Raw genomic sequence first — 23,672 nt, 5'->3', positions numbered from 1 at the left:
TTGGTTATCATCTAAAAACATTCCTCTGAAGACTGACTCCAAGAAATTGTCAACCCGCTACATGGGTCCATTTACCATTGAAAAGATGATCAATCGAACTGTCATGTTAATTTTTCTTGGTTCAATGAGAATCCACTCAGTTTAAGCCCGTGTCTACCAATCTTCTGGTAGACACAGGTCTACCAATCCTCTGGTAGACACATCCTCGTCTGCTGATCTACTGTCCGCTCGGCCCTGCCTTCAGCCCCTCAGTCTGTTTCATTCCTTCGCCCTGCTCTACTGCCTGTCGTGCTTTGTCATTCCCAGCCCCTCCGTCCTATCCAATCCCAACACCACTCCAGCAAAGCTACTGGTTCCATCTACAATTAAGTTACAATTAAATTTCCTCCTGGTCAGTGTTTGCATTTGGGTCCTAACACTGAACTTTTTCATAGGGACTATTTCCTTTTGATAGAAAGTAGTTTCAGTGAAATATGGAGGGGGGCACAGTTTACAGAAAGAGAAGGTGCTGTTGAGTTGTTGTATGTGTGTGTGGCTTTTTTTTTTTTTTTTTTAATATACTGTAAATTTCATGACTTTCAGTAGCACAAATCAAATTTTATTAAATCCATTGGATTGAAGTGGAGGTAGGAGTTGGAGGTTATCTCACAATGTGGGTAAATAAAACCAGAAATATATACAGTGTGCCTCTCAATGATCTGTAACACTAAGAATAACCTCCATGTGTGTAACTGAATGTGTGAATGAAATAAAACCATCTATATAGCTGATATCTTGTGATCTCTGAGCAGTGTGTTACAAAAATATCTACAAGTGCTTCACATTAAAGATGGAGACACACTTAAAAAAACAGTTTCTTAAAGAAAGATCACCACTTTAACACCAACTTAGAAGTAAACAGTCAACACTGTCAAACTAATTTGTATCTCTTTGCAAAGCAGCCATAGGTTTCAGCCCTCACTGCTTTGTGAGGCACCAAGGCCAGTAAAGAGTCTAATCAGAAGGCCAGACACACATTCACTGGGCCATCCACACAAGGATGCCACATCCACTCATGAACTATCCAACACTTACCCTCCTCTTATGGGAAATTACAATGCTAACACACAATGATCTTGTGTTGTTTTTTTGTTTTTTTGTTTGTGTGTGTGTGTGTGTGTGTGTGTGTGTGTGTGTGTGTGTGTGTGTGTGTGTGTGTGTGTGTGTGTGTGTGTGTGTGTGTGTGTGTGTGTGTGTGTGTGCTCGCTCAAGGCAATAAAAAAGTGTTGATGTGAACCTGTGGCAGAGTAACTTAGCAACAACATGAAAAGGGCAGGAATTAAATGCCACACAAACACAGCCACGTAAATCTAACCTCTATATTAACTCCATGGGGACCCTCAAATGGTCAATAAAAATGCCCTGAGACCTTGATGCAGATCTGATTGTCCTAAAAGCAGTCTGGGCTTCTTATCTGCTGTGTGGAGATAGGCTACAGTAATTCACTTAGATCCCAGATACTTCAGATAAACTCCTCTGCTGGGAATACAACAACGAGACAGGCACAGCAGGAGGAAACACTGTATTCCCAACTCAATATCCTCCCCCACAAACCTCATCCTCCTTCTCCCTCCTTCCCTTCTTCTTCTCGTTTATCTTTCCATCTAAGTTCCTCTCCATCACCTTTCTAAAATACCATCCCCTGTCTCATGGATGAACTCCCTCACTCTCTTCTTTCCTCCCCCCTCCACTTCTTTCTCATCTGCAACTTTGCATCTCTCTCTGTGTTTTTTGGCACAGTGAACCAAGCAGACCACATCCTGCAGCGAAGGCATTATCTAAAAAAAATCTATAAAAGTCATCAGTGTTTTTGTTGTTTTATCATTTCTGAACCTGCTGCTTCAGCGGCCCCCACTCCCACTATGCCCCACCCCACCCTTCTCCTCAGTGAATGAAGAGGAGGGCAGTTTTTCAGTTTTTTCAGTAAACCTTTAGAGCAATGCCAGTGCTACATCCTCACACAAATACACGCACACACACACACACACACACACACACACACACACACATTCACACATGCATACGTGACCACATACTGACAGCAGTCAGCTCTTGGGTCTGCCTACAGTCAGTGACTTATTTCACACATTTCCCTCATTTCTATTTAATTTTCTGTTTACTTTTACTGATAATTTTACTTAAAAATTAAAGGTATGACTGAATACTGAATAAATACTGAAAAAATAGTAGTTTATGAGTAATACTAAAAAAATCAAACTAAAGTAAAAGGTAAATTTCACTAAAAGTATAGCGTTATCATCAAAATGTACTTAAGCTTTAAAAGTAAAACTACTCATTCTGAAGAAAAATGTCCACCGTGACTGATATACAGTATGATTTTATATGACATTATACTGATTAATATGGGTGTATCAATGCATTAGCAGCATTTTACTATACATTTGGTCAAGGTGGAGATACTTTTAAAGAGCCTGAAAACTTGGTTTCAAACCTTAAGTAAAAGTAAATATTCATGACTAAATATGCAACAATTAAAGTTAAGGTCCTGAGAAAAAAAACATTTACTGACTGAGACCCTTTGACTGTCATCACATTCTGATTCAAATGTTGCTAAATCCTGATTAGTGCTCAGAAGTACGTGACCCTTTTTACCAACTGGGCCCCACCTACTTCAAACCGGTAAAAAGAGTAGACAAAACGACAAATAAAGAAACCTCTCATAAAATAGCCAAAACTGTTCAAATTTTGGCAAAAAACTGCATGTTCATATAGGACCCTCAGGCAAACTGAGAAAAAGTTTTTATGTCGACTGTGAAAATAAGTTTTTGAGTCGAACATACCTCCAGCATAGATGTACGGGGCACATATGAATTTTGTACACTTTTGTAGAGCTCCGACCTGAACAACCTGCCTCAGACATCTCTCATTAACTGGCCAAGTTACACTGTTGAAAGCAGCATTTACCCGCTGAGAGAGAGCCTATGAGTCACCAAATCTGTACTAGTGGATTCATGGCAAAAGGAATTACAGACTGTACAAACACTGTTAGACATATAATTATACTGTATAGGTTCTTTAGTCCAGTGGTTTCCAACCTAGGGGGGGGCCTCCAAAGGGTAGCCAGATAAATCTGAGGGGTTTTGAGATTATAAATGGGGAATAAGAAAAAAGGTTCTGCTAGAAATGTAAGTTCATACTTCGGATTGTTCTCTAATTTTTGCTTTTTATATGAAATTTTGGATCCTTTGACCAATTTGTGTCCCAAAACAGTTATTTAAATGAAACCATCTGAGAAGTTTACAGAGGAAAATGTCTCACTGGGGGACCTGCTAAAACTCATAGACATCTGAAACATGATATGAGGCCATAAGCAGACACCACTTTTTTGTAAGGAACTAAAAGCTTAAAAATGGGAACCACAGATTTAATCTTTGCTAAATTGTATGTTATAATATTATCATGTGTTTTTTATGTAAAATATTAATCTACATTAGTAACAAGCAAATCTGGCTGCCAAATAAATATGGTGGAGTAAAAAGTACAATATTTTTCTCTAAAATGTAGTGGAGTACAAGAATAAAGTAGCATAAAACGGAAATACTCAAGTAAAGTGCAAGTACCTGAAAACCTGTACTTATTGTAAGTACAGTACTGGTGTAAATGTACTTGCTTATTTTCCACCACTGTAGGACTTGCTACTCCACGCAGTTGTTAAATAACCCCTAACCCCCCCTTGGCAAACATGTTTTTGAATAGACGTTGATAGAATACACTGAGACCTCTCCTACACGCAGAAAAACAGAAACACACAAACACATACATACATATCACAACATGTACATGCCCATTTGTAATTTCAACACCAGAGTATCTAAACACTGGGTGTTGGCAATTGGTGTCACTTACACCAATCACCTGAGGAGCTACAAACTGCATAGAAGTGGCCCCCTGGGGTTGTTTGGTCACAGTATTTCTACTCTCTGGAGGCTATTCAAGGCCACATGAATGTGTTCATGCTCTTCATAAAATCAAAACACTTACTTCTTTCTCTGTGCATAGAAATATCTGCTGCGACTGCAAATGAAAAAAAGGCTTAACCGTGAAAAATGCCAAATAGTGCCAAGAGGCAACTATCAGGGTGTGAAAGTACTATTTAAAACCTGAGCCTAATCTGCTTCACTTATCATGAACAGTTTGTCAGTCTATGAGTAAAGTGATTTTTCACAATTTCTCCACAATTAAAGAAGCTTAATGCATCTTCAGTTCAAAAACAATTATGTATCTAAGAAACTAAGTGACACTAATGCTAATAGCTTTTGAGTAAGTTTTTTGTTGTTGTTGTTGTTTTTTTGGCCAGCAGAAATATAGAAGGAGGTTTGTCAAGTCTGAGGACATAACCCTAATGATGTTGTGATGATTTGTTCAGGGTTATATCATCTTGGGTTTTAGATTAAAAATGTTAAACATATCCTCTGCATTACCAACTGAGGGCGTACAGTTTGGACAGACATGGACAAACATTTACCAGGCAGGGAGGGTGTAATGAAAGAGGCTATTGAGTTGCATTGTGGGACCTGTAGGATCCAGTGTTTTTTGGTACTCAACACATAATGTGGGACTAGAGTCTTGCAAAGGCTAAAATTGAGACCGCAACCTGACTCGATACCATAACTTATATTGCTGCTTTATTTCATCCATTATTGAATAAATCTCAACAACACATAATGCAGACCTTTGTATCAAGCAAACTGATGAGCTGAACTTGATAAGTGGGTTTTTAACAATAAATAAAAAAGACATGCAAAAGTTACACTAAAAATTTGTACAAGTATGAAAGAAACAGCCATGAATATGTCTCTGATCAAGCCCTCTTCACATTTGTTTACATGCAGCCTGGAGAAGCATGTTCACGCCTTAATGCAGCACATTGGCATCCTGCTGGGCATTACATATCTATTGGCACGCATTACACTCAATGACACAAATGACAGCCACGGGCAGACAGAGAAAGATGAAAAATTCTTAAATTTCTTATATTGCATTTGGAAAAAAGCAAACCTAACAGGAAACCTGACATTTCTGGGTATCAGAACTCAAGTAGGCACAAAAAGGCAGGATATCTTAGTCCCTATTGCTTTGATTCTAATTCAGGTTTATTTTTTTTAGAGCTGCCCACTACATCTCATGGTTTTCATCACTGGATCATCAGTAGAACGTATGGAACTTTGTTCACGTGATAACATGTAGTATATGAGACATGAGTACATGAGTTATGAAATGATCTTGGCATATCAATATTGCGATTTAGTGCATAATCCTAAACAAATTTACAATTAAAATTTTCAAATATGTAGAGACAGTAAGACCGAATTTGGGACCCCTAGAGTTTTGGAAATTACAAGTCAGCTGTGTACTTTCCCCTGTTGGTAATCCAGCCTTGGTGTTATAGACCAAAAGCTGCCATTATACAAACATCTGCACAAGCTGGACACACCACAGTCGGCAGTGGTGTTAAATTACCATACTGGTGCTTTCCATATTTTTTTACTACAAATGGCCTATTTACTGCCAACCATTCTCCAAATCATACCATAAATTTGTAGATTGATTTCCTACCTTCCAGGCAGCCAGTTGACTTTGCTGAGTTTCAGAACATCAACAAAGAGATAAGAGAAAATTTTGGGTTCTGGAGGCTCTATTGGGCGCACTAATGGGCACAAAAACAGATTAGTTTTATTGTATTTGAAATTCTCACTTATTGAGAAGAGTCTTGTTTAGGCCCCCTCAGCTTCTTTCGTACCATGCACAAATCCATCTAGTTGTATATTGTATGCTTTTTGCTATGATATTTTAATTGTGCGCACAATTAAACAAGTGTAATCAGGGAGTGTATATTATCAGATCTTTTTGCTTTTTTTGAAAAGTAAGTAATTTCATCATTTTATTTTTTTCTACCTCTTTCTCTGTGTGCTGGCTTTGATTTTGACCACTCTAGTTAAATAATAATACTAATTTAACCAATACTTCCTAATTCTTACCTAACCCTAAACTCAAATCTTAATCTTAAACTAATTTCAGTTTTATCCCCTAATCCCAACTCCAAATCCTGAACTAAACCTTTTAAGAATTGAGAAGTGTCCAAAATGTTTTCCAACAAGTTCTCACAAGGATGGAAAAACAAGAGCAAGCACATACACAAACCATCAAACAGAGACGGTTGTTACTGAATAAAACATTGACATGAGTAAACAGACTTTTTTACCATCTGAAGCCGGGCTGCAGGAGCGGTGTGAGCCTTGATGTCCAGATGTGACGGGGAGCTGAATGAATAGACCTTCCTCTCTCAGTGCAGACACTAGCGCTGCCTGTCTCATCATGCATGGTCACTGCAGACAGTAGTTGCATAGGCAGTCAGCCTAGCCCACGTGCCGGGCAAGCCAGACATTTGATTTAGTATGTGTCAATGTAGAGAACTTTTAGTGCTTTAAACACATGATTAGAAAATATAGATTAAACAAAAGTATTCAATCTCAAAATGTTACTATAAGGAATCATTTAACATTTGGGGAAATATGTTTATCAGTTTTCTGGCAGAGTTAGATGTTCAGTTTCATACCATCATCATGTCTGTCTGATAAGTAGGAGGCTCCAGCCAACAGCCATTTAGTTTAGCTTGGCATAAAGACTGGAAATGGAGGAAATAGATGGCCTTGCTCTGTTCAAATGCAACAAAAAATACTCAGCATCTCCTCTAAAGCTCACTCATTGACATATTATATCTCTTTTATTTAACTGTACAAAATGTTGAACAATTCCTTTGAGCAAAAGTACAGTAATATCAGCAAAATGTACTTAAAATATCAACAGTAAAAGTACTCTACATGCAGCAGAATAGTTTTAATTTTATATACTTTATTGCAGTATTGGATTATGATAACTGATGCACTGAAATGTAACCAGCATTTAATGTGGCTGGTAGAAGAGCTGCTTTGAATTATTTAATCTCCTATCATACATTTTAAAATTTTAATCTGTAAAGTAACTATTGACTGTAGCTTTCAAATAAATGTAAATCAAGTGAAGCAGAAGTATAAAGTATTAAGCAGAACATGGAAATATTCAACTAAGTACAAGAATTTCAAATTGTATTATTATTCTTAAGTACTTAGTTATGTTCCATGGTATAAATTGTATAGTTCAAACACTCATTAAGCATTTTTTTTACAGCAGTTACAGCAGTTTATGTTAGTACTCATCTGGCATAACATAACTCATACTATAAATGCAAATAATTAGTTTGTTTTGTGTAACACTACAATACAGGAGATGAAACTGAAATTTAAAAAAAAAAAAAAAAAAAAACAGTAGCCAGATTTAGTTAAACTATGTAAATAAAAAGGGGCCAAATATATTTGCTTGAGGGCCAGATTTGGCCAACAGGCCACTATTTGCCTACCACTGATTTTTTTAGTATATTAATTGTAGAGAATATAAGACAGCTTTAGTGTTGTTTACAGGGTGTATATTTCACTATTGAAAGCGCGTCCACACTTTGTGCTAAGCTAGGCTAAACATATCGTGGACCAATCCAGCTCTGATCCAGGGGTATCATACCACCCAACATGGCCCTGGTTGCATCTGTTGCCTACTCATGGTACCTGGACATATCAGTCACTCAAGGGTTTATTAAATTGTTTTAGAGGAAAATTGTTAAAAAATATATGACTAAGTTGGAAAAAATAATCAGTCAAGTGTAGAGTAACAAAAAACGTGACTTGCTCTTACCAAGATCTCATCCATTCAAATCAGTGGAAGCCTTATAAAATCTTAGTCTGTCCTGCATCGAGGCTTCACCTATCTCTCTACTGTAGGCACAGATATGAGACCGATTTTTCAGTCAGACACTTATGTCAAGGAAGTGACCATTCATATCAAATGGTGGTACAGTTAGATTTGGCAGAAAAGGCTCTGCTGTTGAGGGAGCTCTGCTCTTCTGCGGGAGCTTATATGAACATACATGAACATGAATCTAGTGAGGAGTAGGTTGGAGTGGTGGAGGGAGGTGCAGCAGAAAACAGCACTGGCATGAGCATCAGAGTTACAGTGAGGAAGTGTCGGGTCACAATGTCCGCGATGTACACCTGCATGAATGAAAATGATAATGATTGGATGTTAGTAGCTACACAGCTGTGAATGAGCCAGTCATGGTAAAGCATACTGAAGAGCTGAAGTCAATCACTATTGCTGTGCTTCATTCATTTTCATGTCTGACTGTGGGCAATACAGCGAGAGGATTTCCCAAAATGTTTGACTTGTCCTTCAATTAAATACATCTAATAACTGCTTCGATGTTTCTGATACAAAGTTAAAAATTATTCAAAACTCTTCTCTTAGCAACATGTTGAAACTAAAGGTGAAATTACTGCACTATCTCTCTTTCTCAGGTCTGGCTTCTATCAGATGAGCATGAATTTGTGTGTGTGGGTGCAGCAAGAGTGTGCGGAAGCCAGGCTAAACACACAAACTGAAAGAGAGGACAGAGATGGCCTGTACAGCTAAAACAAAGCTCTTCAGAAAGAGTCAGCAGTGTGGCTGTATTTTGTTTTCCTGTAAGTTACTGTATTATGCAGCATTTTGCTTACTGAAAATAATGTTTGTGTCACTGGCAAAACAACAGTCCTCCATCCATGCCAGACACCTGTACTTAATCCTATAGCAGGGTGCACAACACACTTGGCAGCCCACTGACTTTTCTGTCAGTGGGCTGCCAAGTGTGTCTCCTCTTTGTGGTGGAAATAGATGTCCTCAACCTTCGGCCAATGCTGTTTGACCTCACTGTTTTGCAAAAGTGAATGTTTTTTCATTTCTGTATGGTTAACAGTAAACCACAAACTTACTTTCTGAGTAAGGCTTCAGCAAACCTAACACGGATGATGATCTTGGATAAGTGGTCTCAAAAAGTGGTTAAAACCCCAAATGTTCAATATAGAATCGATAAATAAAGCATTATGAAATAAATAATCATATGAATAAATACAGACAAAATATGTACTATAACCACAAAATTGCATAAAAAGTTTATTGCAGGTCATTTCATTCCAGCAGTTGTTATTGTTGTTATTTGTTATTTCAAAATGTCCTTTAGCCAAAGTTTACTTTTATTTCATAATGCCATTTTCACTAATGACCATTTTATTTAACTCTTGTCATCACACAATCTCCATCTGTCAGTCAAGACTAACAGGGCAGAGCCAGTGATGTAACTGGCAGCTTCCTTAGTCTGAATGAGCAACAGAACTGAGTTTTGAATTCAAACTATCTTTGGTTAATTTATTTATTTAACCTTTATTTAATAAGGAGGAGTCTTGAGATGCGTTCTCTATTTTACAAGAAAGGCCTAGCCAAAATGCAGCACAAGATAGGTATTGCATAGTTACAAAACACATCATTAATTTACTACAATCCCACATAACACAACAAAACAAGACCTGAGAGACATGAGAGAGATAAAATTTGACTGCTACTTGAATATTTAAAACTATCACATGTCAACAATCACAAGTTTACTAACCCACCACTCCTGTTTCAGGCCCCTGGATGCTTCCTTTTGCCCAGTGCATAGAATATTTTGACAAAATAATCTCAAGGTCCACATACTATATTTTTCAAGAGCTTTTAGCTGTATCTTCTGATCTTCATCTGCAGACAGAGCAGCAAACACCATCAATTTTCACACAAAAGCAGAAAAACAACAACAACATGTTAGGAAACATATAAGCACATATAAAAGTGCATACACAACAACATTTAAGCAAGAAAAAAAACATATACATAAAACATAATGTAAAAGAATGTAAAAGAAAACAGCAAATAAATAGAAAACTGTTATTTTTTATTGTCTGAAGCAGTTTTTATTACCTATCTATTTAATATTGATTGTTTGGTGTAATAAGTGTCACAGAAACTGTTTTTAACACAGGTAAAATGTTCAGCATTATAGTTAGATAGGTAGGCTCTAGAAAGAAAGATGTAGAACATATTTTCATTCTGAATTAAGATCAGTCCAACATTATTGAATTTATGATTTTCTTTCTACATTGGTCTTACATAATGTATACTGTAATAAATTCATTAAAACATAGGAATTAGTACTGTACATTGCTATCAGAATGGCGAGAAAAAGGTGAGTAATAAAGGAAGACAGGCTGGTTGTTCATCCTCTAGCAAGATAATGACCCAAAACATTAGAAATAAGAACTAGACGTTGGCTTCACATGAAGAAAGACCAGCACAGTTTCCAGACTTAAACCCCATGAAGCTGGATTGGGATGAACTGGACAGAAGGTGAAAGCAAAACAACCTGCAAATGCAGCACATTTGTGGGAACTTCTGCTACAGTGCTGGGACGAACTTTCTTATCAATGTTTCCTTACCATTGTAAGAAGAACACCACGAGTGTGTTCAGCTGCTGAATGAGTCGAAAATGTTGATTAAATTTAGTTCAACAAGAAGATTCTGCGATTCCTTGTTTTAAAAGAAATATTATTTATTTCTTCAATCTTTCATTTCAGATACACTGAGACACGACAGTATTTAATTTCAGCAACAACTTGAAAAATGGAGTAGTATATCTTCACATTAGAAGCCACTTCCTCTATATCAACAACACTTTTCATGTGTCAGTTGTTTTTTCCTAATGTTGTTAATATATACATAGCTTTCTATATATACTGTATAAAGCTATATAATTTTCATTCGACTTATGACTATTAATGAACAACACTGCACATGTATCAGACTGGTACAACCTGGTATGGATTTAACACAGAATTAATTTTACAATATATTAATTTATATACATACTTTTCATAATAAGATAATAATTCATAATAAGTTCTTTTTTTAATGATACGGGTTATTTTAATTAAACCCCTACAGCCAGCTTAAAAGCATAGTAAATGGAAACAGTTTTGGTTGATGTCATTACAATCAAAAGTTTTACATTTGGGCAAAGTTTTTAAAATATCATCCAGATTAGCAGTATTGCAAGGACTAGTGGATTATTTTTTAAAATTTATTTTATCTAAACTTTGGTTCAGTGTACAGCAAGACTTCTAGACACGAAGTTTTTATACTTGTTTTGGATAGGGATATAACAAAACGTGCTTTCATATATGTCATTATACTTGAATTAGAGAAATTGTAAAGTATTTTTGCTCATCTCTCAAGTGTTTTCCCACTGCAGGGAAAACAGTCATGATCTAACAATGACACCTTGTGGAATTCTACTCACATTACATTTGATGGTTTAAAGTCACATGCTGTATAATGCTACTGTAAATGAAAAACACTGAGTCTAGGGCTGAGTTTTTTGTGTGTAGAAAACCCTCAAGTGTCTCAAGTTTCTTCTGTTATTATTGATGTTTTTATCATTCAAAGCACTTTGTAATTTTGCATGGAAGACACTGAATGAATAAAGTTTGTTTTGCTTTAAATTGAAAATATATGAGTGTAGGCTCTTGGAGTGAAAACAGAATGTTACAATCTGACTCCTCAATTTTTGTTTTTGTCTTAATTTTCCCTTTCATTTACCTTTAAAACTTTACCTCTTGTTACCTCTTTTTTAGTTTTATATTAAACCTAACCCTGCTCTTTTTACGATGTAGAGTATTTCATCAGAAGTAATGGTGATAACAAGAGTGATAAAATCCAATAAATTAGTAAAGGAGCAACATTTATACTATACAAACATTTTTAAACTCAAAGATCCCACTTATGATACCTTCTTTCTCTGGTATTTTGGAGTAATATTCACCCTGTTTTTTGTCACTAACTTGACTTCTTCTCTCTCCTGTAGTTTTTTGTGCTTTCTCGTCTCTCTCCTCTCTCCTCCTGCCACTTTCTGCAGGTTTTTCAGCCCCTGGTGCTGCAGAGTCTGCTGCAACCCCCCCCCCATGATCCTGCTTCATCCCATCATTTTCTCTTTTCAATATAATTATTATTATCATTATTATTATATTTAGTCTGATTATTATTATTATCATATATTATATAATAATTAGTAGTTGTATTATTATTTATATTATTATTATACATCTTTATATGGAACCTGCATTGTGCTATGTTCTCTTTCCTCCCTCCTGCCCCCAATCCCTTTCTCTCACTCTCTCTCACTCTTTCTCCAACCAACCTCTCTTTCTTTCTCCAACCTCAACCAATCGGTCAAGGCAGACGGTTGCGCACCCTGAGCCATTTTCCGTTCAGGGTTTCAACCTGTTAAAAGGGAGTTTTTCCTCGCCCGTGTCGTCAAGTGCTTGCTCATGGGGGAATGTTGGGTCTCTGTAAATATAACCATAAAGAGTACGGTCTAGACCTGCCTTATATAAAAAGTGCCCTGAGAAAACCTCTGTTACGATTTGGCGCTACATAAATAAAATTGAATTGAAATACATTGAATTGGTTCTGGCACTGTCTGTCATTCTATGGAAATATGCTGATTTAATTTGTGTGCTGAAAATATTTTGTGAAAGCACAAGAAAGAAAATACTGAGTGAGTGTTAGAAAGAAGATCTGGTGGCTCATTAGCTACAGTAACTTAGTGGATTATCATGTAAATAAAACACTCCCTGTGCAGTCTATATCATGATATAACACTTGATATAACACTTGATGTTTCCAGGACTCACCACAGGTGTCACAGAATTCACTGCTACTGTCAGGATTAATTCTTAATATTGATGCATTAGATCCATCCCTTCCATATTTTGTCAGAAAACCCGACCAATACTGGCCTATAACTGATATATCCGTATCAGTGTATATGTTGGCCTATATGCCGCGATATGAAAACTTTTTTTAAAGAACATAATGCAGAATAAGATGCTTGGGGTAATTCAGTGTAAAATACATTGCTGGAAAGTTAATAAAAAACAACCCCATCATTTTCTCTTTTCAATATAACTCTAACATAAATGTATATATATATGTAAATATAAAAAAGGATATCGGCCGATATATCGATATTGGAGTTTTTTACTCCCTAAAAATCAGTATCTGCATCAGCCCCAAAAATCCAGCATCAGTTGGGCTCTCTGAGAGCCCTTAGAGAAGTTGGCCACACCACCTGGCACACAGCTTATCAGGTTTTGGATTTTGGGTCCCTCCTTCACAATCCCATCTTGTGTTGGGTACACTTAGTGAATGAAGATCTGAATGAGTGAGTGAGTGACAGCAGTGATAAAGGTCAAGTTCTGGCTGGAGTAAGGAAAAATTAGGCTTTAGGCACCACAACACACTTGTACATAATTTTCACGTGCTCAACTGATGTGAAGGTCTGTTTACGTAAAGCTCCTGTATCCTCCTTGCAATAAAGCAGTATGCAGAAACCAACATTCACTGAAAGTGATACTGTGACAACATTGGATCTCATAGTGCTGATGAGAACCATTTAGCTGTGTGTGTCAGCTATATGCCAACGCTAGGCTCTGACAATGAACTGAGTATAAATTAATTTGTGGAAAGGATAAGGTACAGATAACTGGTGCACTGGTAAATCCTACCAAAAACTGCATATTTACCTTAGAAATGTGCTGCAGGTACAACATGTGAGAGTGTGTGTGTGTGTGTGTGTGTGTGTGTGTGTGTGTGTGTGTGTGTGTGTGTGTGTGTGTGTGTGTGTGTGTGTGTGTGTGTGTGTGTGTTGTTAACAATTTGAAATCTGTACACTAATATTTAACACTGATGAAAGTGTGGAAACGGTGAAAACACTATGGAGCACAATGTGGAACAAAATAACACCCATAACAATGCAGAAACATGCATAAAATGCTTATGTCTATTAAATGATTGCCCCAGTGCATGCTGGGAAGGTTTCCAACACACTTAGCTCACATAACTGTAATCACATAAACAAGCAGTAGGCCAGTCATATGAATGCTGATCATGGTTCCAACGCTCTACTCATTTAGCCTTTATGTCAAAATAAGAGCACACTGTTATTCAAGATAACTTCATCCAGGATTAACAAATAAACCTTCAAGTCCGACTACCTAAATGGCCATACAGGTGGTGTGTCCCTTTCCTGTGATACGACCCATAGGTGCTTTTCCTCCCTAAGGCAGCAGGAGATATGCCATAGATACTGTTACAATTAATTTTTGAAAAATAAATGACTAACCCTTTCATGATGTGACAATGCTATAGGAAAGGTTTTGGTTTTGGTTAGGTTTAGGAACAAAAACAACCTGGTTAGGTTGAGGGATAAGTACTTTGCAAGGTTAGAAGACCTTTGTCATCATGGTTATCATAAGCAACAATGCTGACTATCAATTTGAAACAGGAAACAAACAGTGGTCTCTCATGTTTAACTTTAATGTTTTTCCAACCCATCCATCCACACTGACCTTCCCCTTGTGTGGACTTTATCGTTATATAACGTCACTTGATTTCCTCCGTTGCTCCCATCAGGAGTACTACAGCCACAAGAGGGCTTTATTGCTTGAATGTAAAAATTGTTTTTGGGCATTTGCTGATGCTGTCTTACACGTCCACAAGATGTCAGTTAACAATAAAATACAACTATGGGCCGTAATAAGGAGCAGAGAAAAGTATCCTCAAACTGCATTCAAAGAACCAAATCAGCTGGATGAGAGTCAACAGAATTAATTTAGCCTGATTATAGAATTTTAGCCTGAATTAGTGAGCCACATTCGAAGAACAGGGTCCTGTTCTTTGTTCATGGATTACTGAATTAGCTTGATTTGAATGTTCAGGATTTAAAACATCTGGCCATGTCAGTTCTTCAAAGCTGTCTTAAAATTTATCTGCAGCTGTTGTCAGAGCAACCTGTCCTTACACCCAAACCTGCAAAAGTACAGGTTTATTGACAGTTAACTGGATCATAACTCATAAGAGTTTTCAGGGTGAACTTTTCAGATTTAATTACTCCTTTTCTTAGAGGAATTATGATTTTAGATCATTGAGAAACCCCTATGATCTCTAGATGTTATCGTGAATTTATTTATTACATTGTTATATATTTAATCTTCACACTAAAGAGATAAATACCTCTGTACATGATAAACTACACAACATAATATACACAACAAGATGGAATTAAAAGACATGAAAATCTTCTGATTGTCAAAGGGGAATGGACAGAGTAAACATGACATTTAGGTCTGACATTATGCTGAGGTTTTATCCTGTAAACTGAGGCCAGAGCAGGCAACATTGAATCCTGTTTAAATCTGCTGGTCAAGGATAAATGGAAATGTAGCAAGATTGTTTTCCCATGCAGTAACAACACCTGAATACAGCAATTGGAGATCACTAAAATTCATGTAGAGTCAGTGTGTACATGTGCAAACACAATGCCATATCTGACCAGTGACCGCTGGCTGTTGTGGCAGTGTCCAACAAACGATATGGGCTTTGTAGATAACTAGCAAACTTTCTGGCAAAGACCTGGTCTGATTAGGAGAGACGGCATACATCCCACTTTGGATGGAGCAGCTCTCACATCTACAAATTGGATGGAGTTTATTTGTAGACCAGAAGCATGACAACCCAGAGTTGAAACCAAGAGGCAGAGTTGCAGTCCTACACGCTTCTATGTGCTTCCATTAGAACAGTTAGCCGACCAAAAACCCCACAGAGACCGTGTCTACCCCTCGACCAGCTAAATTATTTAGATCAAAAGGAAACAGAGGAGAAGTTTTACATAAAAACCTAATAAAAATTAAGACCACCAGCAATACAACAAAATAGGAGAATTAAAAATGGACTCTTAAACATTAGATCACTCCCATCTAAAGCTGAATTAGCAAATGGTCAGATGATCAGAATATCAGATTATAATATTGATTTATTTTGTCTTACTGAAACCTGGCTGTGAATTAATTCACTTCCCCCAGTCATATTAATACTCACATTCCTCGAGGCACCAGCCAAAGACGTGGAATTGTAGCCATTTTCGACTCAAGCCTATTAATCAACCCTAAACCCAAACTCAATCATAATTCATTTGAAAACCTTGTTCTTAGTCTCAAATACCCAACCTGGAAAACATTACAGCCAATCCTATGTGTACCGTACTCCTGACTGAATTTTTATCTGAATTCTCAGAGTTTTAATCAAGTTTAGTCCTTAGTACAGGCAAAGTAACTATTGTGGGTGATTTTATTATTGATGTGGACGTGAAAAATGATAGCCTTAGAACTGTGTTTATCTCATTATTAGACTCAATTGGCTTCTCTCGGAGTATAAATAAACTCACTCACTGTTTTAACCTTGTTCGAGGGTATGGTTAAAACAGTGGCCTATCGCATATTGTTCTCAGTAGTAATGACTATACGGGCTTCTTTAATGGCAAAATTCTAACTATTAGAGACAAAATTCACCGCCACCAATTTATCTTCAAATATGAGCACCTTAGAAACAGCTGTAAAAACCTGATATACATTTAGATTGTTTTTCTCCCATCCACCTTCAGCATCTAACTTCAACAATTTCTTTATCTAAACCATCAACCTTTCTCTTAGACCCATTCCAACTAGGCTGCTTAAGGAATTTTTACCCTTTTACCCACTTCTCCACTTGAAAAAATCAGTCTCTCCACTTGATAAAATCAATCTGTCTTTATTAACAGGCTGTAATTAAACCTCCTACTAAAAAGCTTACTCTTGATCAAGATTCAGTCTCATTCTCTCCAAAATCCTTGAGAAGAGTAGTCGCCGACCACTTGTGTGACTTTTTACATGATGATAGTTTATTTGAGGATTTTCAGTCATGATTTAGAGTGCGCCATTGCACAGAGACAGAACTGGTGAAAGTTACAAATTACCTTCTAATTGCATCAAACGAAGGTGTTCACATGACCAATGTTCACATGACCTGAATTAACCAACGAATGATGGTTTCACTGTATAAAAAGGGGCTGATTGTTTTTCACAACGGCAAAGACAAGACAGCTGTCTGAGAGCATCAGAAATGCTATTATCAAAAAACGTAACAATTCCAAAGGCTACAAGTCAATCGCCAATGCCTGTTTCAACAGCTCGAATCAAAGCACACATCCAGCAGCACAGCAGAACAGAACAATGGTTTAAAGAGGAAAAGATTGACTGTTTTAAACTGGCCAGCAATGAGTTCTGATCTAAATCCCATTGAAATCCTTTGGAGAGAGCTGAAATCATCCATTGCTGAAAGGACTCTTGCAAAGCAATGGAGAAGTGGCAGACACTACCAGCAGAAAGGTGCAAGAAGCTTATAGATGGCTACAAGAAACGTTCAGAGTCATTGCTGGCAAAAGTTCTGCAACCGGCTGAAAGATACATCCTAGGATGCTCTGGAACACATTATCAGTGATGTTTCCTGAGGTCATGGGGTGTTTCGGGTCTTTCAACATAATACACCCTCGCTCAGGCGACTTAGTGAGGGCTGTGTCCCAGCAGCACTGGCCCACGGATCACTCCTCCTGATTCAAAGCCATCTGGAGGCCCTCTCTGCAGCTTCCATGGTGGACTTGATGGCCTAACTCTTTGAAGCCCCAGTGATGCCAAGTAGGATGAAGAAGGCCAGCAAAGCCTCTATATCCCACTTCAACAGGCTCACAGCGAGCCTTCCAAATTCTCAACCAGGACTGCTCAATCATCTCCTGGTAGTTGGACTGCTTCCCCTTATTTGCTTCCTCTATGCGGTCCCCCAGAGAACTGTCAGCTCTATAGTGAGCACCTGCTTTGTAGAGGCTGATGTTAGCACCACATCTGGCCTCAAAGAAGTTGTTATAATGTGGTCTGGGAACTTGAGCTGCCTCATCAAGTCCACTCGCAGCTGCCAGTCCAATGTAGAGGTGAGCAGACCGGCTGCTCTACTGGGCAATGTTCCTCTGACTGTGTACGTGCTTGATGTTAGCCACGGCCTTGAAGATGGCCTCTACAACCAGCTTCAGCACCTGGTCATGTCAGCAGCGGTAGTGGCCCTCACCCAGGGCTGTCGGGCAGCTTCTGAGGATGTGCTTCAGGGAACCTTTCCTGGGGCACCGAGGACATGCTGGAGTATCACTCTTGCCCCAGATGTGGAGATTTGTTGGGCTGTGTAGGACATCATACACAGCTTGGACCATGAACTTGGTTAGCTGGGGTTCCGCCTCCCAGATATCAGACCAGGTTATCTTCTGCTCCAGCGCATCCTTCCACCTAGTCCATGCTCCCTACTGCCACATGCCCACCATCCTGCTGGTCCGTTCCTCCTCAATTCCTGCCCCCACCTCCTCCAGGACCAGACGGCATCTGTCCTTGCCATTGGACTTGTCATAGCGAGGTTGTGGGACAGCTCCCGGCCCTGCCCATCCTGTTACCCACCACAGCCCTGTGTCTCAGCCAAGATTTAGCAATCTTCAGGCCTTTCCTAGGCTCCCAACTTCCTGCCTGTTCGCACGACAATGCCTGCTGAAGACACTCTGGAGTCCCTGGAATCCTGATAAAGCAAAGACTCTCTTGTGCGGGAAACCCTGAACTCTTTGTTGATGCTACTGATCGAGAGCTGGAGTTTATTGGTCCTCTCGTACAGTGCTGCACTGCTCAAGCTACGTGGCAGACCCAGCCATCTGCGGAGTTAGCTGTTGGTCTTCCTCTCCAGTGTCTTGACTGTTAACAGTGTTACCTCATGCACCAGCAGAGGCCAGAGGACTCGAGCAGGATACCATGTTGGTAGATACAAGCCTTGAACCTGCCGGGCAAGACAGACTCCTTGATGGAACTTGCTTGGATTGCAGTTGCATACCTGAGGCTATAGTCAAAGACCTTGCCTAGGCTCTTGACTGGTCTCTCGATGATGGATGGGACTGCAATGCTATCTAAAAGAAGCAAAACTTGTCCACCCCTTTCCCTTTCTTCAACACCATGGCCCTGGACTTGATTGGTTTGAAAATCATCCTTGCCCACGAGATGAGCTTTTCCAGGCCCTGGAGGAGACACCATGGCACTGATGTGTTTGGTGACAGTTAGGTCGTCCATGTAGGCTCTGATGGGGGGGCTGCTGAAAGCCAGACTTAGACAGGGGGCCTCTACACAGCACTGCAGCTGCCTTGACCACCATGTTAATGGCAAAGGCAAAGAGAGTAATTAAGACTGTATACCCAATTATGATCCCTTTTTCAAGCCGATGCCAGTCTGATATTGTGTCCCCAGAAGTTACTCTGAGCCTGAAGTTCCCGTATTAGTTCAGGATGAGGTCCTTGAAACGTGGTGTCGCTCCATGGTAGTCTCCACTAGCTTGTGAGGTACTGACCCGTATGCATTAGCGAGGTCAGGACAAAGCACCACCAGGTCTCCCTTTCCTTCACAGGCCTACCTGATCAGCTGGATGACAACTCTGATATTTCAATGCAGCCTGTAACTCCAGGTATGCCACTTTCCTGACCGAGATGTAAATATAGGCATTCTTTAGGAGGAATATTGGCATCCTTCTGGATAGGAAACTGAAGATGATCTTTCCCTCCACACTGAGCAATGAGATGGAACTGACCTACTCCAGCTTGGTTGAGTCCTCCTCCTTGGGTATCCAGACACCCTCCACCAGCCTCCACTGGTCAGCAGCCAGCCAAACACATATTAGTGCCAATAACTGCATCTTGGGTACATTCTGTGTTTGTGTTATTTCATTATTATGCAAATTTTTGTATTTTTTATTTTCTTTAGTTCAGTAACCTTAGATATTTTATTAAAATATTTTAGTTATACAAAATTGTTTAATTTGCATTTATTTCTAAAGCTAGTCTAAATTCTGTACTTAGAATTAAGGGGTGCCAATAATTTCAACCAGGACTGTATCAGATCGATTTCAGTTTGTACAAGTTAACGATGAATCCTCCATGTACTCAAAAGTTAGACATGGAGTTTCACAAGCTTCTGTGCTTGGACCAATTCTATTCACCTTATATATATGCCTCTTTTATACAATATTACTAGGAAAGACTCCATAAACATTTATTGTCATGCAGATGATACTCAATTATACATATCAGTGAAGCCAGATGAAACCAATCAGTCAATTAAACTTCAGGCCTTCAAGCCTTAAGGACATAATGATCTGGATAACCTAGAAATTTTCTGTGAATTGTCAAGTGAAGTTACTGTACTTGGCCCCAAATCCATCAGAAACAGATTATCTAATGATATAGCTACTCTCCAGCACCACCATAAGGAGTCTCAGAGTTATCTAAAGAGTTATCTACGATCAGGATATGTCCTTTAACTCAAACTTTAACTTTAACTTAAAACAATGTTGAAGGACTGCCTTCTTTCCCCTGTGTAACATTGCATAAATAGAATTTAAAATCCTCCTCACCTGCAAGTCCTTAAAAGTCAGGCATCATCATATCTTAAAGAACTCATAGTGCCCTATTAACCCAGTAGCATGGTAAATGGTTAATGGCCTGCACTTATATAGCGCTTTTCTAGTGTTATTGACCACCCAAAGCGCTTTACACTACATGCCATGCTCACCTATTCGAGTATGCATTCACACAAACACTCACACATACTGATGTCACAGCCATCAGAGAACTCGGCTTGGAGGAGCTGACTGCAGCTGTTGGTCAGATGCCTTCAGGATGGGCTCCAGGGATTGATGGGCTCACAACTGACTTTTATAAGCATTTCTGGTGTTTTGTTGGACCTGACCTGCATGAGGTACTCATGGAGCACTTTCATGCAGGGATGATGCCTGTCTCCTGTAGGAGGGCAGCTCTCTCCCTGCTTCCAAAAAAGGAGGTTTAACCTTACTGAAAGACCGGAGGCCAAGGGCCCTTTTATGCACAGACAATATAGTGCTTTCTATCTGGACCAAACATACTGTGTACAGGGCAAAACAATAATGGACAACCTCTTTCTGTTCCGAGATGTACTTGACCTGTATGAATTTGACATTGGTATTCTCTGTTTAAATCAGGAAAAAGTACTTGAGTATTTACAGCTTTTGGTGTTGGTGATCAATTTGTATTATATGTGGGCTTCTTATACAGTGGTACTGAGTGTTTGGTGAAGGTTGGGGCAGGGCTGAGCCGGCTAATCCCTGTGCAGAGGAGGATAAGGAAGGGTTGTCTTATTCGTGGCAGCTTTGCAGTCTGGTTCTTGAACCTCTGCTGTGCAGACTGAGAAGCCAGCTCAGTGGACTTTCACTGTCAGGGACACAAAACATAACCTACCTTTGATAGTTTCCACTTATGCCTGATAAAATGTGTTGACAGGGATCAGGGGGACACGGAGGATCTACAGGACAGCCTGGAGTTGTATCAGAAGGCTTCATCAGCAAAGATACATTGTGAAGAGTGAGGCCTTACAGAGGACAGCACCCAGTCGGCCCGCAGGTCTGCAGTGGGAGAGAAGAGGGATGAAGGTGTTGGGGGTGTTTTTGGGAGAGAGGAGTATCAGAGGCGGAATTGGGAGGGTGTGATGGAGAAAGTGTGTGTTAAGTTCTTTAAATGGAAATGGTTGTGATCCCAGCTGCTGTATAGGGGTCGAGTTTTGGTTGGCAATAACTTTGTTGCCTCAGCGCTGTGGCATAGATTTATTGTCCTACCTCCACCAAGAGGTGATTGAAGATGTCCGGCAACTCTTGCTGGTAAGGGCAACACTTGATCCGGGCCTTTGTCTTATACTTGCCAGTGGTAGAAGGAGGACAGGGTCTCATGAACCCCTCTCAGGTAATGGCTTTTAGACTGAAGATCACACATAGACCGCTGTATAACTATGGTTTGCGGTGGCTAGAAACAGCCAAGCTCATCCTGTAGACATCTGGTCATCTGAGCTACAGTAAGCAACTGTTTCTGCTGGGGCTGGAGGAGGCAGATCTGACAGACCTGCACCATCTCTACAACTCTTTTTTCACTTCTATGTAAGATACCTATGTAGCTGACATTCTTTGTCTGTATACTATATTTGGTAGTGCATAATAAAGGAATTTGTAAATTCAAATCTCTGTCTCTCTCTCACTCTCTCTCTCTATCTCTCTCCCCCCTCTCTCTTTATCTCTAAACCCAACCAATCGAGGCAGACGGTCGCCCGCCATGAGCAAGGTTCTGTTCAAGGTTTCCACCTGTTAAAATTGAATTTTTCCTTGCCACTGTTGCCAAGTGCTTGCTCATGGAGGAATGTTATGTTTTCTGTAAATAATATTATAAAGATTATGATCTAGACCTGCTCTATATGAAAAATGCCCTGAGATAACTTCTGTTATGATTTGGTGTTATATAAATAAAATTGACTAGACTTGACTTGCATTTTTCCATTTTGGGACTCTCTCCCTCCAATAACACACTACTGTACTGTATCTATACATCAAAGAAAATAAGCATAGACATAAAAGGCATGGTGATTAGAAAGGCATAAAATACGCAGTAGGCATTTAATTTCATTATTGTATCTATAGGCTAACCTAGGTAATGGCTGTCTGCATCAATGATATACATTCAGAGCCAGCCAAACACAACAAGGCACACATTGAAGAAACACAGAAAATCAACGATCAAATCAATTACATAAATGTATATGTAGACCTAGGCTTACAGCTCAAGTAGCCAAAATTGTCCAAATAAGAGTCTCTCAATATAAGTAATTAAAAAGCTTGCGTGCAAAAGGTGCTACTGCTAATTAGCTAGCTCACTTGCGAATGTGTGTGTGAAATCAGTCAACTGATGCTGTGAAATGCACCATCAATCAACTTCATCACTGCCCCTTCTGCACATATAAGGCTGCACGATATATGGTCAACACCCACATCAAAGGTCATGCTTCAGTGAGGCACAATAATAGATTATCAAACTACGTCTGTTATAGAAAGTAGACAATGTGTTTTCTGCAAACAGCCATGTCACTGCTACTCGATTGACACCAGCATCACTGAACCCCATGGATCACCTGCCGGTAATTTCTTTTATGATCCTTAATTTTCTTATTGTGACATTTGACAATACATGTAGATAAATTTAGTTTTGCCTTTGTTATTGTTTGTTTATTGTAAAACGAAGTTGGACATTGCAGATATTATTCTTTGCTAGGATTATAGGGGATCATAGCTATGTTTCATTGTTTACTACCTGTAGTTTTTCAGTATAAATCCTATAACTTTAAAGTTATACATTTTAAAGTTATATGTCAAAATGTGTCTGTTCGTATTTGAACAAATTTAAAGTTAAAGTCTATATAGGTGCAGGCCTTTTTTTCAAATTCAGCGAATATCTCCTCATGGTCCACTAGCTGTCCATTCTGTGTGTCCGCTGAAAAAAATGTTGTTACACTGGGTCTTTAAATGGGAAACAAATAAAGTGGTTTGGTCTGAGCCAGACAAGACTTTTCCAGACAATCGGCAACAGGAGGCATTTGTGGTTTTGCACAGGACAAGGGAAAGAAAAAGAGGGGAGTTGGGGGAAAGGGGGCAGTAGGAGTAAGGGATGGTAAATCTGGTACATGCTAACGTGGTGAACTCTGCAACATAATTTTGGAGAAAAAGATGCCCAGATTTCTTCCACACTTAACTTCAGTGAAGGTGATGAGTTACTGGAGTCTCAAAAAGTTCACAATAACTCACTGGAGATGATCAGAGTTCAATGCAATAGAGCTTATTCTTTCACAAGAGATAAACCCGAGTTAGCTCCAGAAACCATCTGAGGA

General features: G+C 39.0%; 1 pseudogene; it reads right to left on the bottom strand.

The window, feature by feature from the left end:
* Positions 1–17,400: 17,400 nt before the first annotated feature.
* Positions 17,401–19,632, bottom strand: LOC120785071 (annotated as a pseudogene).
* Between the last annotated feature and the right edge of the window lie 4,040 nt (positions 19,633–23,672).

The sequence above is a fragment of the Xiphias gladius genome, chromosome 23 (assembly GCF_016859285.1).
Source record: "Xiphias gladius isolate SHS-SW01 ecotype Sanya breed wild chromosome 23, ASM1685928v1, whole genome shotgun sequence".
NCBI lineage: Eukaryota > Metazoa > Chordata > Actinopteri > Istiophoriformes > Xiphiidae > Xiphias > Xiphias gladius.
Note: the sequence above shows the minus strand (reverse complement) of the source record. Positions and strands in the feature narration are given on the sequence as shown.